General features: G+C 42.1%; 1 non-coding gene across 1 annotated transcript; it reads right to left on the bottom strand.

Moving 5' to 3' along the window:
* Nucleotides 1-665: 665 nt before the first annotated feature.
* Trnas-cga (transfer RNA serine (anticodon CGA)) lies at nt 666-740 on the bottom strand. The gene has a single exon. It is a non-coding gene; the product is annotated as a tRNA-Ser (tRNA).
* Nucleotides 741-15,562: the final 14,822 nt, after the last annotated feature.

Here is a 15,562-nt window from a genome sequence, read left to right as displayed (position 1 = left end):
CGTTCTACCATTCCTAGACCGGCAAGGGAACTTGCTGTTCCAACAGGACAATGCACGTCCGCATGTACCCCGTGCCACCCAACGTGCTCTAGAAGGTGTAAGTCAACTACCCTGGCCAGCAAGATCTCCGGATCTGTCCCACATTGAGCATGTTTGGGACTGGATGAAGCGTCGTCTCACGCGGTCTGCACGTCCAGCACGAACGCTGGTCCAACTGAGGCGCCAGGTGGAAATGGCATGGCAAGCCGTTCCACAGGACTACATCCAGCATCTCTACGATCGTCTCCATGGGAGAATAGCAGCCTGCATTGCTGCGAAAGGTGGATATACACTGTACTAGTGCCGACATTGTGCATGCTCTGTTGCCTGTGTCTATGTTCCTGTGGTTCTGTCAGTGTGATCATGTGATGTATCTGACCCCAGGAATGTGTCAATAAAGTTTCCCCTTCCTGGGACAATGAATTCACGGTGTTCTTATTTCAATTTGCAGTAGTGTATTTATATCAAATTTCGTTGAGATTGTTCCAGGGGTTTACAAAGAGCTTTTCACCCATGGCCTTGTCCACGTAGGCACATGTCAAACATATTTCACATATCCAGAATGAGATTTTCACTCTGCAGCGGAGTGTGCGCTGATATGAAACTTCCTGGCAGATTAAAACTGTGTGCCCGACCGAGACTCGAACTCGGGACCTTTGCCTTTCGCGGGCAAGTGCTCTACCAACTGAGCTACCGAAGCACGACTCACGGCCGGTACTCACAGCTTTACTTCTGCCAGTATCCGTCTCCTACCTTCCAAACTTTACAGAAGCTCTTCTGCGAAACATACAGAACTAGCACTCCTGAAAGAAAGGATACTGTGGAGACATGGCTTAGCCACAGCCTGGGGGATGTTTCCAGAATGAGATTTTCACTCTGCAGCGGAGTGTGAACTGATATGAAACTTCCTGGCAGATTAAAACTGTTTTAATCTGCCAGGAAGTTTCATATCAGCGCACACTCCGCTGCAGAGTGAAAATCTCATTCTGGAAACATCCCCCAGGCTGTGGCTAAGCCATGTCTCCGCAGTATCCTTTCTTTCAGGAGTGCTAGTTCTGTATGTTTCGCAGAAGAGCTTCTGTAAAGTTTGGAAGGTAGGAGACGGATACTGGCAGAAGTAAAGCTGTGAGTACCGGCCGTGAGTCGTGCTTCGGTAGCTCAGTTGGTAGAGCACTTGCCCGAGAAAGGCTAAGGTCCCGAGTTCGAGTCTCGGTCGGGCACACAGTTTTGATCTGCCAGGAAGTTTCATATTTCACATATGTTTAAAGTATTTGACGCATATGTGTACAGATATTTCATGTCTTCCTAACGAAGGAAGTAATAAAGCGCCCAACCTTGCGCACGTGAAATAGGGAAAGGGCAGCAGAACCGAGTGCAGAGTTCAGACTAGCAAAGGGTTACGATACTTGAAGTAGACTGGGTAGAAATCGTCCGCTGTCTCCTTGACTCGCCCGTTCCGCGACCTCCTTCTGGACGGAGCATGCTGATAATATGGGACGACGTCATTTGTAGTGTTCAGTACCTCAATCGCTTAAAAGAGAATCCTTACATGATGACTTTGTTGTCTGTCTGTCAAAAGCCATTTTTCTCAAGAACAGATAGAGGTATCAATTTGAAAGTTATATCACATACTAAAGTCTTAGGTCCAGCGGTGTTGTAAAAGTTTAAGCATCTAAGTCAGTGCAGCCAAAAGATATGGCCATTCATATCAGATATTTTGATATCGACAAACTCACCAACCAAAACCTGTAGCGCACTTCCCATTGACTAGAATAATGCAATTTGAAAACAAGCAAATTCAACTATAGTCAAAAGTCCGAAAATTGTTAGTTCGTAATTATCTCACAGGAAAAAATATTTCTATCGTCATTTGTTACCTCATTGTCTCTTTCTCTCCGTCCCTCTTTTAAGACCACTTTTCTCATAAACGCGTAAACCTATTAGGCTCTAATCTCTGTCACAAGCGAAGTTCTTGGTCCCTTGGCTTCTAAATCAATGTACTCAAAATATACGGTCATTTATGTCACATACATTGATCGTCGAATACTAACGTATAGGATCCTTCCTTTTGGCCTAGAATCGAGAAATTTGGCATGAAACAAGATTTAATGGTACAAACAAAGGGAAAAAAGGAAAACTGTAAATTTTTAGTTGTATCAGACGAAGAAACATTCTTTGTCGTTTTGTTATCCGTCTGCTAAGACCCTTTTTTCTCAATGAGTGGTAGACGTATCAAGTTGAAATGTGTGTCGCGTACTAAGTTCTAACGTCCCTTTACGGTGCAAAAAGAGTAAGCTTCTAAGTCAATGCAATTAAAGATAAAGCCGCTTACCTCACATATTTTGATACTCGCAACCTCAACTATTAAAACCTACAGGGTACATCCCGTTGACTCAGAATCGTGGAGTATGGCAACGAGCAAGATAATATCAGAAAATTTTTAATTCATAAGTGTATCTCAAGGAGAAATATTTTTCTTGTTTGTTGTCCGACTTGAAATTAAAACAATCTCGAAGGCTTAGGACCGATATCTTGCTAGTATCAGTGTCGATAAGAGGCAAAAAGTACTCAAGATTCTCTCCTTCTGGGACGGATGAACTAAAATCATGCTCATAAATTAAGGATAATGCTGATACGTGGTGAAACAACGCTCTGGTGGACGGTTTGCAGGTTTAAATCACCTCGTCGTTTGACCATGCGGATCATCTGACCTGCGGACATCGCACAGTGGCGCTGGCAGCAGTCCACATACGCAGAGGTGGGTTGGTGCATGTCAGAGTACGGTGCAACGAATAAGTGTGCAGACGTTTCCAGGCGTGCTAATGGTTATTGTGTGTTGAAAATGGCTCAAAGAACACATATTGATGACATTATGACCGGTAGAATACTAGGGCGACTGGAGGCTGGTCAAACACAGCAGGTCCGTAACACGGGCTCTCCGTGTGCCACAAAGTGTGATCTCAAGATCATGGCAACGATTCCAGCAGACAGAAAACGTGTCCAGGCGCTTCAGTACGGGACGTCTACAGAGTAATACACCACAAGAAGACCGATATCACACCATCAGTGCCCCCAGACGGCCATGGAGTACTGCTGGTAGCCTTGCTCGGGACCTTACCGCAGCCACTGTAACAGTTTTCCCAGACACACAGTCTACAGACGACTGAACAGACATGGTTTATTCGGCCGTAGACCTGCAAAGTGCATTCCACTGAGCCCTAGTCACAGGAGAGGCTGTAAAGCCTGGTGTCAAGAACGCAGTACATGGTCATTGGAACAGTGGTCCCAGGTTATGTTCACGGAGTCCAGGTATAGTGTGAACAGTGATTCTCGCCGGGTTTTCATGTGTCGTGAACCAGGAACCAGATACCAGCCCCTTAATGTCGTTGAAAAGGACCTTTATGGAGGTTTTGGTTTGATGGCGTGGGGTGAGATTATGACTGATGCAAGTACACCCCGCATGTCTTTGACAGAGGAACTGTAACAGGTCAGGTGTAGAAGGACTTCATTTTGCACCATTATGTCTGCCTCTTCAGGGGTGCAGTCGGGTCCCACCTTCCTCCTGATGGATGATAACGCACGGTGCCCCCAAGCTGCCGACGTGGAGGAGTACCTTGAAACAGAATATATCGAGCGAATGGAGTGGCCTGCCTGTTCTCCAGACCGAAACCTCATCGAGCACGTCTGGGATGCTCGCGGTCGACGTATCGCTTGAAGTCTTCAGAACCCTACTATACTTCAGAAGCTCCGACAGGCACTGGTGCAAGAGTGGGAGGCTATACCCTAGCAGCTGTTCGACCACCTCATCCAGAGTATTCCAACCCGCTGTGCGGTCTGTGTACGTGCGCATAATGATCATATCCCTTATTGATGTCGGAGTACATGCGCAGGAAACAGTGGCAGTTTTTAGCACATGTGTTTCGGGACGGTTTTCTCATCTTATCACTAATACCGTGGACTTACAGATCTGTGTCCTGTGTGTTCCCTATGTGCCTATGCCCGGCGTGTTATTTATTTGTGTTGTGCTACGTTGTGCGGCACCACATTCTGTAAGTATCCTTAATTTATGACTCTGAGTGCAAATACATTCATAATTTTATACGAACCGTCACATCGCGAGTCGTACTACCAAATGGCGGTGTTTTTGGTGCAAATGGCGTCCTACCTGCTACACAACACCTCATATCGTATTTCCCGCCGTTCACACCTCCTTCCGCACGGTGTTAACACGTACCAGCTCGCACGCCCGTGCCGACAGATTTGTAGAAATAAATAACACGCCTGGCGGACGGTCGTATCTTCACGCTCGTTGGCACGTGCCCGTATTGGATTCTTGTGCCCGCACTCCTATGTGAGCGACAGCGCTTTGTGGGGGGGAGGTGGGGAGGGGGGGGGAGAGAGTTCGCCGGCCGCGCTCCAGGTATATTGCACGGCTCGTTACAAATACGTCAAAAGCATTAATTTGTTTTTCAATTACACGGAATGAATGACATCCACTTTTATCGGAGTATTAACAGCTACATGCAGCCGTTGATTGGAACAAACGCCAAATTCATTTCCGGCGAGTAATTCAGACGTCATGGTTTGTGTCTGAAAGTGACGCCTAGGGGTCGCTTCAACAACCGATCTCTCAAAAATGCTACTTTTTTTATTTGCACATACCACCTAGAGTAAGATGGTAAGAGCACTTTTACGGCACTTCATGCTTGCTGTTTGATGTAGAGTAGATATACTTAATACTGTGTTTAGGCCCATGTATCGAACTGTGACGCGTTATCTGTAAGCGTTATCTACTGTTTGAATTTACTGCTTGTACCTATATCTTGCAGGCATGTACAGTACTTCAATGGTAGTTACAAGCAAAAGTAACTTAAAAAACTGACTGCTATATATTTTATAGTTATTAGAGAAATTCGCATTTTTACACTTCATTTTATATAGCAATTCTTTCTCTTTATCTGTAGCACTCTCTCACACAGTTACTTTCTGTCCTGTAGAACCGGCCGATGTGACCGATTGGTTCTATGCACTTCAGTCTGGAACCGCGCCACCGCTACGGTCGCATGTTCGAATCCTGCCTCGGGCATGGATGTGTGTGACGTCCTTAGATTAGTTAGGTTTAAGTAGTTCTAACTTCTAGAGGACTGATGACCACAAATGTTAAGTCCCATAGTGCTCAGAGCCATTTGAACCATTTTTGAACACCGCCCAGTCACATTAACATGACCACTGCCTATCTCTGACGTCGACATACAATAATCACTCATGGACAAAAGGTGGCAGCACCAGCAGTGGAGGGTGTATAAAGCGAGTTGGGGGGGGGGGGGGGGGAGAGGAAACAGTTTAGTCGTTGTCGTGTGCCGAAACGGAGCTATTCGTCTGACGTAAAGAAACTGCATGATCATTCGCTTCCGGCCATGGGTGGAGTATTTTCGAAACGGCTAAGTTTGAAAACTGTTCGCGTGCCACCGTGGCTTAAGTATACCGTGGATGCCAAAAAACGCTATCCAGAACTAGTGTCAAGGCAGCTGTGATGCAACGTGGGCCACAGATGGCAGGGTTGAGAGATGGCTGTGGAAATTTCCATGGGCTGTCAGACGTGCGGCCGTTGAGCAAGTGACCGGCCCGACTAGACATCGGGCTATCAACAGCGCGTCCTCTACAACAGTCCGCAGCTCGTGGTCGTGCGGTAGCGTTCTCGCTTCCCGCGCCCGGGTTCCCGGGTTCGATTCCCGACAGACTCAGGGATTTTCTCTGCTTCATGATGACTGGGTGTTGTGTGCTGTCCTTAGGTTGGTTAGGTTTAAGTAGTTCTAAGTTCTAGAGGACTGATGACCATAATGCTAAGAGCCATTAGAACCATGTTCGTCTACAACTGTTCAGAGTAAGTTGCTGTGTACGGACCTCCTCAGCAAGTTACTGGTTTCTGCACTCATGCTGACTGTCCTTCATCGACGACGAACTCAACTGGACGTCACAGAGTGGTGACAGGTAGCCATTTTTGATGAATCACGTTCTATTGTTCATCACACAGATGGCCATTGGAGTTCACGACGTGAAACATCGCAACAACCGTGTATCGCTACAATCGTCGGAACGGTTCTGGCCGTAGGACACTCCCTGAGTGGTCTTGTCAGTTTTGATGGCCCAATGGATCAACACAACTGTGCATCTATCCTTGTGGACCATGTGCACCTCCCACTCCCCCTTCCTTGACTGGTCAAGTCATCGTGAGAGGCACAATGGATCAACAAAAATGGTTCAAGTGGCTATGAGCACGAAGGGACTTAACTTTTGATGTCATCAGTCTTCTAGAACTTAGTACTTAAACCTAACTAACTTAAGGACATCACACACATCCATGCCCGAGGCAGGATTCGAACCTCCGACCGTAGCGGTCGCGCGGTTCCAGACTGTAGCGCCTAGAACCGCTCGGCCACCTCATCCGGTATGGATCAACACAACTATGCTTCTATCCCTGGGGTCCATGTACACCCTACATGCCGCCTGTTCCTCTTCTAGAAGATGGCACTTACATGCAGGATAATGCAGTGCATCTCATAGCCAACAGTGTACATGTGTGGTTCAGCGAGCAGCCGGATAAGTTCACCGTACTCCCCTGGCCTCCAAACGCCCAGAACGTAGAGCCAATTGAGAACCGGTGGTACCACCTAAATCGGGCTATTCGTACCACGGATTGCCAACTGAGAAACCTAGCGCAGCTAGCATCGGCACGAGGGTCGGCAAGACTCCATCTACTGGTCGGTGCCACCCAGCCTGCGCTGCAAAAGGCGTTTAGTCAGGCTTCTGACAGGTAGTCACATTAATGTCACTGGACAATGTACTATACAGTAACAAACAACTTGTTGCCATCATTTCCAGTAATCTAGATGCATTCACAGTTCTTCAGGACTACTTATCTAAGACTATGGAATGTCCATGGGAACTTTGTGTATAAGGAACTATGTGGTTAAGTTTTAGCCTTCTGAATGTATACATATATTTCAATCGTGTAAATCATTTTTATTGTAGTTTGATTTTAAGATAAATTTAAGGTTGTGTGTGTAATAAAAAGTTATGGATAGTAGACCTACCAATAATGTTACTCTGCAGAAAACAGTAAATGTCCTTGTTATGTTAACTAACTGTGGTGTGCTATCTGTATACACAACACTACTAACTGAAGTCCCACCATGGTGTGTCTCATCTGTAAATGAAGGCTAATATCAAGTGCAGCTGTAGGAATTTTGATATGGCTTTCATTTACAGACTAATTAATGAAGAAGTTTTGTGTATATCACTACATGTTATAAGCAAGTCATCAATTTATTTATTTATTTACAGGTCACCTTCCATGGGACCAAATTGAGGAGCAAATCTCCAAGTTCTTGGAATGTGTCAATACATAAAATTACAACATAAATCAATGACAGATAAAAATAAAATAATGCTTATCGATAAGGGATATTTTAGAACCATGACTTGTTAATGAATGAAAATAAGTTACACAGAACTGCAACCAGTCACTTTTTTGAATAATTATGTTTTATTCCATGAACCGGTTTTCGAACCTTTTCAGGTTCATCCTCAGATGCTTTCAGGAAGTTACATCGTTACTGCTAGCATAATGCTGGGTGCTGGCTTGTTACAGTATAGGCGGCTTTTTGCGGTTAGTGTCCATCCGTATGCCTCCATTTTGATGTACAGTAGTAAAATCAGTACACACACTTCAACACAAACTATATTAATTTACACTCTGACAGCGAGACTTTTCCAGCATCCAGCATGCGCTATAAAACTGTTGCTTGTAACAAAGACCTTGACAGAAAGATATGGCATAGGCGTTCTTTCTACATGTAATTTGTTGATCTTTACATGTGTTATATCGATATAAGGCCATGTATTTTAATTACAATGGCGACAACATGAGAGCAAAAGATAAAATAAATAAATAAATTACTACAAAAACAACTTCAGTTGATCTGATATCTCATTTCCTTTTTATGTAACACCCAGTTTATAGCAATTTCTTATTTATTTATTATGATTGGCATTAACATGAATACCCAGGAATCAATAATACAGAGTTACAGTATCTGCAGTGAGATGGGGCTGACTGTACGACTAGGACCTTTATATTTAGTTAATGACAAATCTTCTGATGAACTGTTGACTTATTTCTGTAGTTATCTTAACATTATGTATGGTATTATCAAAAGTAGATTCTGTTTATTTTATCTAAAGGTATATGTATAAAAGTTATAGTGATTCTAATGGACTAAAGTTGTTTGTATGGCTGTGCACACTATATTTAAAATATCATGAACTAAAGTTCTTTAACTGTTGACTTATTTTTATTCCTACATTAGAGTGATCTGGAATATCGGTAAAGGCAGCTTCTGTTTGTTCCAGCTAGAAGTAATATGTATAAAAGTAATGGTTTATGTTAGTAGTAGAAGTCTTTAACATTTAGAAATATATTACAGGTTTTATTCTGTGGTAGGATATTACACTGACACCAGTGTAGTTAGGATGTAAGGAGCATAGGGTTTGTTGTGTGATTACTTGTTTTTAACTAGTAGATCTTCAAAGTTCTGAAGGAAAAATTTGTTTCTCAGTTCAATTTGATCATTGAGTAGGTAGTCAGGTACTGTATTTGTGTAGATAAATATTTCAATTTCTTCAAGAAGGTCAACTTTGTGCCTTTGTTGGCAAAATGGAGTATTTTGAGATTCTGTTCTATGTTGTTTGCAGAATGATTGTGTTGGGGAAGATGTGAGGCAAAGGTGGACTTTTTTAGGTTGTTAAGATGGAGTGCATCTATGTGTTTTTTAAATATTGTTGTTAAGCTTCTACCAGTTTGTCCAATGTAGAAGCTTGGACATGAGTTGCAAATGAGCTGGTATACACCTGACTTTTCATATTTTTGGTAGTGGTTTTGGTAATGTCTATGATTTTATTTTGTATTTTGTTGTTAGTGAAGAAACTTATTTTATGTTGTATGTCTTGAAGAGGTTGGCAGTTTGGTGAGAAATCTTCCCTAGGAAAGGCAGGCTAATAAATGTGGTCTTCTTGTTTGTGGATGGTTGTTCAGCAGTTGGTTGATTTAACTTTGCTGTAAGGATTAGTTTATCTATTATTGCAGGGTTGTACCCATTGGTGGCGGCAATTGATTTAATAATTTCTGTTTCTTTTTGTCTTTCACTTGTGTCCATTGGGATTTTAAGCAAGCAGTTACCCATTGTTCTGAAGAATTCTTTTTCATGTTTATCTGGATGGCAAGAGGATTTGTGTATGGTAGCATTGGTGGTTGTTGGCTTTCTGAAAATTTGAAATTTATGCTTTTGATTTTTATTTGAGATTGTTAGATCAATATAGGTAATGCTTTCTGGTGTTTCATGTTCTACTGTGAACTGGATTTTATTGTGTATTTTGTTATGTTCTTTGGATACATTATCTATTTCTTCTGTTGTTCCACTGAACAGAATGAGTGTGTCATCAACATAGCATTTGTAATAAAGCAGCTTAAAATGTAGTTGGGTTTGGGAACTTAAATGTTGTTTTCAAGGTTATTTGATATATATGGCTGCTAGCAAGCCTGCAAGACTATTTCCCATTGCCACTCCATCTTCCTGAATGTAAAACTTGTTGTTGAATAGCAAGTAGTTGTGTGACCATATAAGCTCCAGGATCTCTATGATTTCAAATATTTCAGCTCTACCCATTGTCCCTTGTTTGAATAAGTTATTTCTTACTAAACAAATTGTCTCCTTGACAGGTACGTTTGTATATAGGTTTACTGTGCCAAGAGATGCAAATTCAGCTGTGACTGGGATGGGGATGCCTTTTATACTATTGATGAGCTCATAACTGTGTTTAATGGAGAAGTTATTTTCAAATACATATGCCTTGTAGATCATTAATTTTTTGGTGATTTTATAGCTTGAGCTATTGATGGAGTTCGCAATGGGATGTATTGGACGTTCTGGTTTGTGGATCTTAGGCTGTGATCTTAGTTTTGGTGCTGATGGGTTCATCACTATACAGTGCTTTGCTTCTAATGGTGTCAACAAGAAGTCGCCGGTTTTAAGCAACTTTTTCATTTTATCATGGAACTTGGGAGTGGAGTCATAGGCTATTTCCTTTGTGTTATTGTTTCTGAAGAATTCACAAGTTTTGCTGTTATAGTCTGATTCACATATGACAACAGCTGTGTTACCTCTGTCTGCTTTGACAACGAGTGTACTTTCAGTTGAAAGTTTCTTATTTATGTCACATAATGTCTTATGTTCAATTTTCATCTTATTGCACATTTTGTTCTGGTGAGTGCTTCTCACAATGATGTTGTTTGCCTTATGTGTTATATCATTTTGTTCATTATGTTTTAGTTTAGCTGCTGTGCATGCAGTTTTTGTGCTAACTATGAGTTCTTTACTGTTGCTTTTATTTAGTGAGGGGGTAGTGTTGTGCTTAAGGCCTTTGTTTAAAATCTATATTATTTTATCAAAAAACTTATGTTCTTCTTTGACAAGAGATACTAAGGGATTTCACAACATTCTTTGTAATTAGAGCATTTATCTTTTTCTCTTGTCTATGTTTGACGATAATACGTTTTTTTGTTGACATATACATAGTGTATGTACAGCATCTCCTCCTATAGCTCTGAATCGATTTCCAAGAAGTATGAAGCCCATAAAGCATAGAAAACTGGTTAGAAAGTCCCAGCCATTGATGTATAGCTTCCTCTGCACAAAAGGCGCGTTCTGTGTGAACAGTACTGGCCTGCTTTATCGAGACTCTTTGCTGAACACCTTATACGTCAGCGCCAAGAAAGGATTTTAAAGCCCCTTATGCTTCTGGTGATCTGCGAAATAGGCAAATTGAGGCAGTAGTGTCAACCTGCTTCGTCGACCTATTTTCCAAATGCTACAATTGCGGATGGAGACAGCTAGAGAAAAGTTGAAATAGAGAAGTTGAAAGACAGTGAGAGGGGCCAGGATGGGATAGATAGGGAAAGGGAGGCAGGAAGAGACTGTGAAACGGTTGTGTTAAGAGGGGATAGATTGGGAAAGAATGGGGAAGGAAGGGAGATAGAGAGACGGGGTAGGAGGAGGAAGATTTGAATGTGGGAGAAGGAGAGATGGATAGAGTTGTTGGGCAGGAATGAGATGAATAAGAGTGTGGGCTCAAAGATATGAATAAGGAGCGGTGTGGTTGTTTACAGAGACCAGATATGAGTAAGAGACGGACTGTGGGATTTAGAACTAGCAGCTAAAGAGAGCCTAGGGGACAGAAAAGGGAGTGGAGGAGGAAGAGGAGGAGGAGAAGACAGAGAGAAGATAGAAGAGGATGGAGGAGGTATGATGTGGAGCTTTAGTCAACAGGAAAGAAAGGACGATGATGTGAGAATGTAGGTGGAACAGAGAGAGTGTGTTAGGTGGAAGATGGAGAGGACAGGTGGGAAGGCAGGTATTGAAGAAGTATCTGGAAAAGGAAATAAATACGCAGGCAAACCTTGAGTATTCAGCTACTATATAATAATACTTATGACATTATGAAACGTAAAACATATTTGAGACTGCTGGCGCATTAAATGAGACATTCAGTCATTGTGTAACCAGTTTAAGTCTGTGATTTTACACAAAAAATAGTGGTTTTATAGGAAGGGCTCATCAGTACTGGATTATATAATATCTTTCACCATTAGACCAGCATTTCTTTTACATAACATGCAAACATATATGAAACCTTGTCAATCAACAGTGAAATTTAAGCTAAGCCAAAAAAAAAAAATCACTTTAAGGGGAACAAAAATAACGGTATCACAGAGTGTCATGAGCTTGTTACTCAATAAGGGATTGGGGGGGGGGGGTGTAATCATATAAGAGGAAAATGGATGGTATTAGCATGTATGGGTATTCTGTTCATTTCGGATCCACTACTTGATCTGGTGCACAAAGAATTGAGTTTCGTTTTCAATTGGAATGTAAGGTAGTGGCAAATGATTTACCAGTCCTAGCCATAAACAGACTTCTGCTACATGAATGCAGTAGAGTATATTTGCAATGCGTTTCTTAAGCCAATAACAATGAGCGATCTCACCAACAAGTTTACAGCAGCGTGATGTGAAACAGAAGCCTGCGGTAGTGTGGAAAATCCAAGAGAAACAGGGGCCCATGCCTGCCGAATTCAAAACCTATCCTGGTGGTAAGCTACCTGATTGGCTACTACAAGCCAAAGAATCCACCCAGCACGTGACACGTGTTCATCCTACCCAAAGAGCTGCGCAAGGCAGTACACTTTCAATTAGAGTGAGTGTATGGCCAAGCCTCTTTCGAAAAAGACACAGTAATGTTTCCTTAATATAACAGTGAAACCAATAGAGCTGAAAGGCAGGTGCATTTCAGCTTGTTACCAAATAATGTTTTGTATTAATTGATGGTTCCATGCCAAAGTGAAGTGAGGAGGTGCACGATGCATTTGTGTACTGGTATAGTTGCCTGTGTGGAAGTGTGAGCGCGCGCATGTGGGCGTGTGTGTGTGTGTGTGTGTGTGTGTGTGTGTGTGTGTGTGTGTGTGTGTGTGTGTGTAGATGGGTGCCTACGAGTGAATGTAGGTACACGGAGGGACGAGGGAAAAGCCCTTCCACTTTGAGGGATACGCCACAAGCAACAGGCATCAAGTGCTCACAGCAAGAGACGCGGGTTGCATAGCGCAAGGCGGCCGCGCATACGCGTCGTCCTTCGGCGTGGCGCGGATAATCCCCGCAGCAGCGGCAAACAAGTAGTGTAATTACCGGCCGAGATAATGGCGGCTGGAACAATGTGGCACAGTGGTGCAGGGCCGGCGTGGACTGCCCAGCTCGCAGCTAGCGGGCCTCTGCGCCTCACCTCATCGCACCTCGCCTCACCCAAGCAATTCGGCAAATTCGCCATCCCCTGCTGCGCGCAGCCACGCCGCCCTCTGCATGTGAAGTGGACTAAATGCAATTATGTTAACCGTGCATTCAACATCGTTAATTCGCCCCCGCAGCGGCGCAGGTTCTATTTGCCAAGCACTCGTTCCTTCCGCAGCCGGAAAGTGGCGCGGGGTAAAAAGAGTGAGAGAAAGAGGGGTGGGGTGGGGAAGGTAAAAAAAAGGAAAAGGAAAGCATTGAGCTCTGAGAGAACGTTGGTGGACAGATGCGTAGAACAGAAACAAAGGGAGTGAGAGAGTGTGTGAGAGAGAGAGAGAGAAAGAGAGTGAGGTGCTGAGACTGAGCTTTATTGACGATGTCTGTAAAGGGTGCCTCGTACTGTTGGGAAGAGGCAGTTATGGTGAAAAAAAAGGCAAAGAAACTGTTAAAAGAACAGACATTAGAACAGTCTGCTGCTGTCGGGCGTCGGTAACGATGAACGCAGTGCCATAAGCTTCAGAATCAATATGTGATATGCTGAACGAGTAAACCGCCGATTCTTTAAAGAATGGAACTCCCATAAATAAGAAAGCTTCAAACGTCTGCTTCCTTTACAAATGAGTTGACCCTAGTAGTACTAACGGATTTTGGATAACACGCATTACCAAATGCTCATCCCAAAATATTTACAAAAAAATTCGTCAATTGTTGTTGAATTATTTTGACTACATTTTTAAAGAGGCGCCGATATGCAAGTAGGATCCAGTGTCTGAAAATATCTAGTAGTACACTCTTAGTAATATCAACGTACTTCCAGTAACGAGTACTACTGAGGGTGGAGGGCCAAGTACTTCCTGACCATCACAAAAAATAAACGCAAATTTCGTTCATCGATGTTGATATTTACTCTCAAGATACTTTTTAAGAGATATTGTAAGATACAGAGCAAGTAAGGCCTTGAACCTGGATATAATGAATATGACACTGATTAGAGAAAGTGGAAACTCCTACTAAAAGTTAAATTTTTATGTCATGTTTAACTGAAAAATTTGGAAGACACATGAAATAACGTAGAACAATTCAGTAAAAAAATAAAATGATATACTGCATAAGTGCAGACTGAAACGAGGAATGAAAATTTGTACCAAGTTTGAGATTCGAGCTTGGGTCCACCATCGAGGAATGCCTTTGCGCATCTGCATGGTCTACCCTAGCACGTTTCCATCCTTATTCCAAATTTCCAATCTCGCCTCTGTCCACTTGGTATTCCCCCTAAACTCAATCAGCATCGCAGAGGCTGTCCAACTATATTGGAATTGCATTTCAGCATCAAATCCTGTATGAAATCAAGGTTTAGGTGCCTTAAGTAAATGAAATTATGTGGTTCTAGAGACTTTTTCGAGTCTCAGACACCTATGATGCATATATACAGACTTGAAGATTGGATTGAAAATTTATACCAAGGCCAGGATGGAAAGCATATAATTTCATTTCATTATAGCATCTATATATGGGTTTCACGAAGGATTGCCCGTTTCATTCGATAGTGATATGTTATTCTAATACATCTGGAGAGACTCTGCTTTGCTGTTCGAGTTTATGAGGGAAATAGACAGAGCTGAGGCCTGAGTAGGAATTTCGATTGAGGAAGGAAGTGTGCTAAGGTAGTCTGTGCAATTGTACAAAGCCCCTGTGCCATGCTGGCGTAGTGGTTAGCACATCTGCTTCGTTAGCAGGAGACATGTGTTCGAAACCTGGCTTTGATATAAATATGCGTTCGTTCCTTCAGTCTCCATAATACATCATACACGTTAAATATATGAAAATGTCTCTGGGCCGAAAAAATTCCATTCGATAAAATGTGATTAACTATCTATACTACATTATTTCCTAAGATGTTCATAAGTACTGCTTCCAATCCCACTAATATTGCTTGGGGTTAATGTGGTAAATATTTGACATAAACGTTCCATCAGACACATTTAGAGAGGGACAAACTTCTGCCTCAGTTTATTTTTTCATTTTACTTACTAAGTAACAGTAAAGACATTCATTAGATCAAAATAAAATTAAAAACAAAAATAAAATCTCATTGTAGAAGCCCAAGTGAACAAATACCAACCCAGTGAAAATGATTTCAGCGAGAAAAACATGGTCAAACAATCAAATAAGACAGAATTTTACATTTATTATTTGTGACTAACTAATAAAATTGAAGATGGTACATGTTTTTTATTATACAAGTAAAACAAAAATTATTTAATCATGCATAAGGGAGGAAGGGTCTGGGATCGTGGTCAGCTCTACAGGAATTCCTGTAACAAAAGTAAATATCATATAATAAACCAAAAGAAAAAACTTTTTGAAGAGCCAATTAAAAATTTATGAAATTTGTTCATGTGTACTTATGAGTAACTAATAGAGACATGGACATACATCGTGGGTATGATCCTTACAGACAAAATTTCCTAAATTTTAAGCACCTTTTCGAGAAAACTTACTTTCTGCACTAGGACAATTTTCACCGATTCTCGCAGAGCTTGAAGTTCTGTATGTGGAGATGGAGTAGATATTTCAGATTCGGGAACTAGTAAAAGTTCCTTCGTATTAAGTCTCAGGCTTGGAGGA

The sequence above is a fragment of the Schistocerca gregaria genome, chromosome 4, assembly GCF_023897955.1.
Source record: "Schistocerca gregaria isolate iqSchGreg1 chromosome 4, iqSchGreg1.2, whole genome shotgun sequence".
Lineage (NCBI taxonomy): Eukaryota > Metazoa > Arthropoda > Insecta > Orthoptera > Acrididae > Schistocerca > Schistocerca gregaria.
The sequence above is the reverse complement of the archived record's forward strand: the minus strand, read 5'-3'. Positions and strand labels throughout refer to the sequence as shown.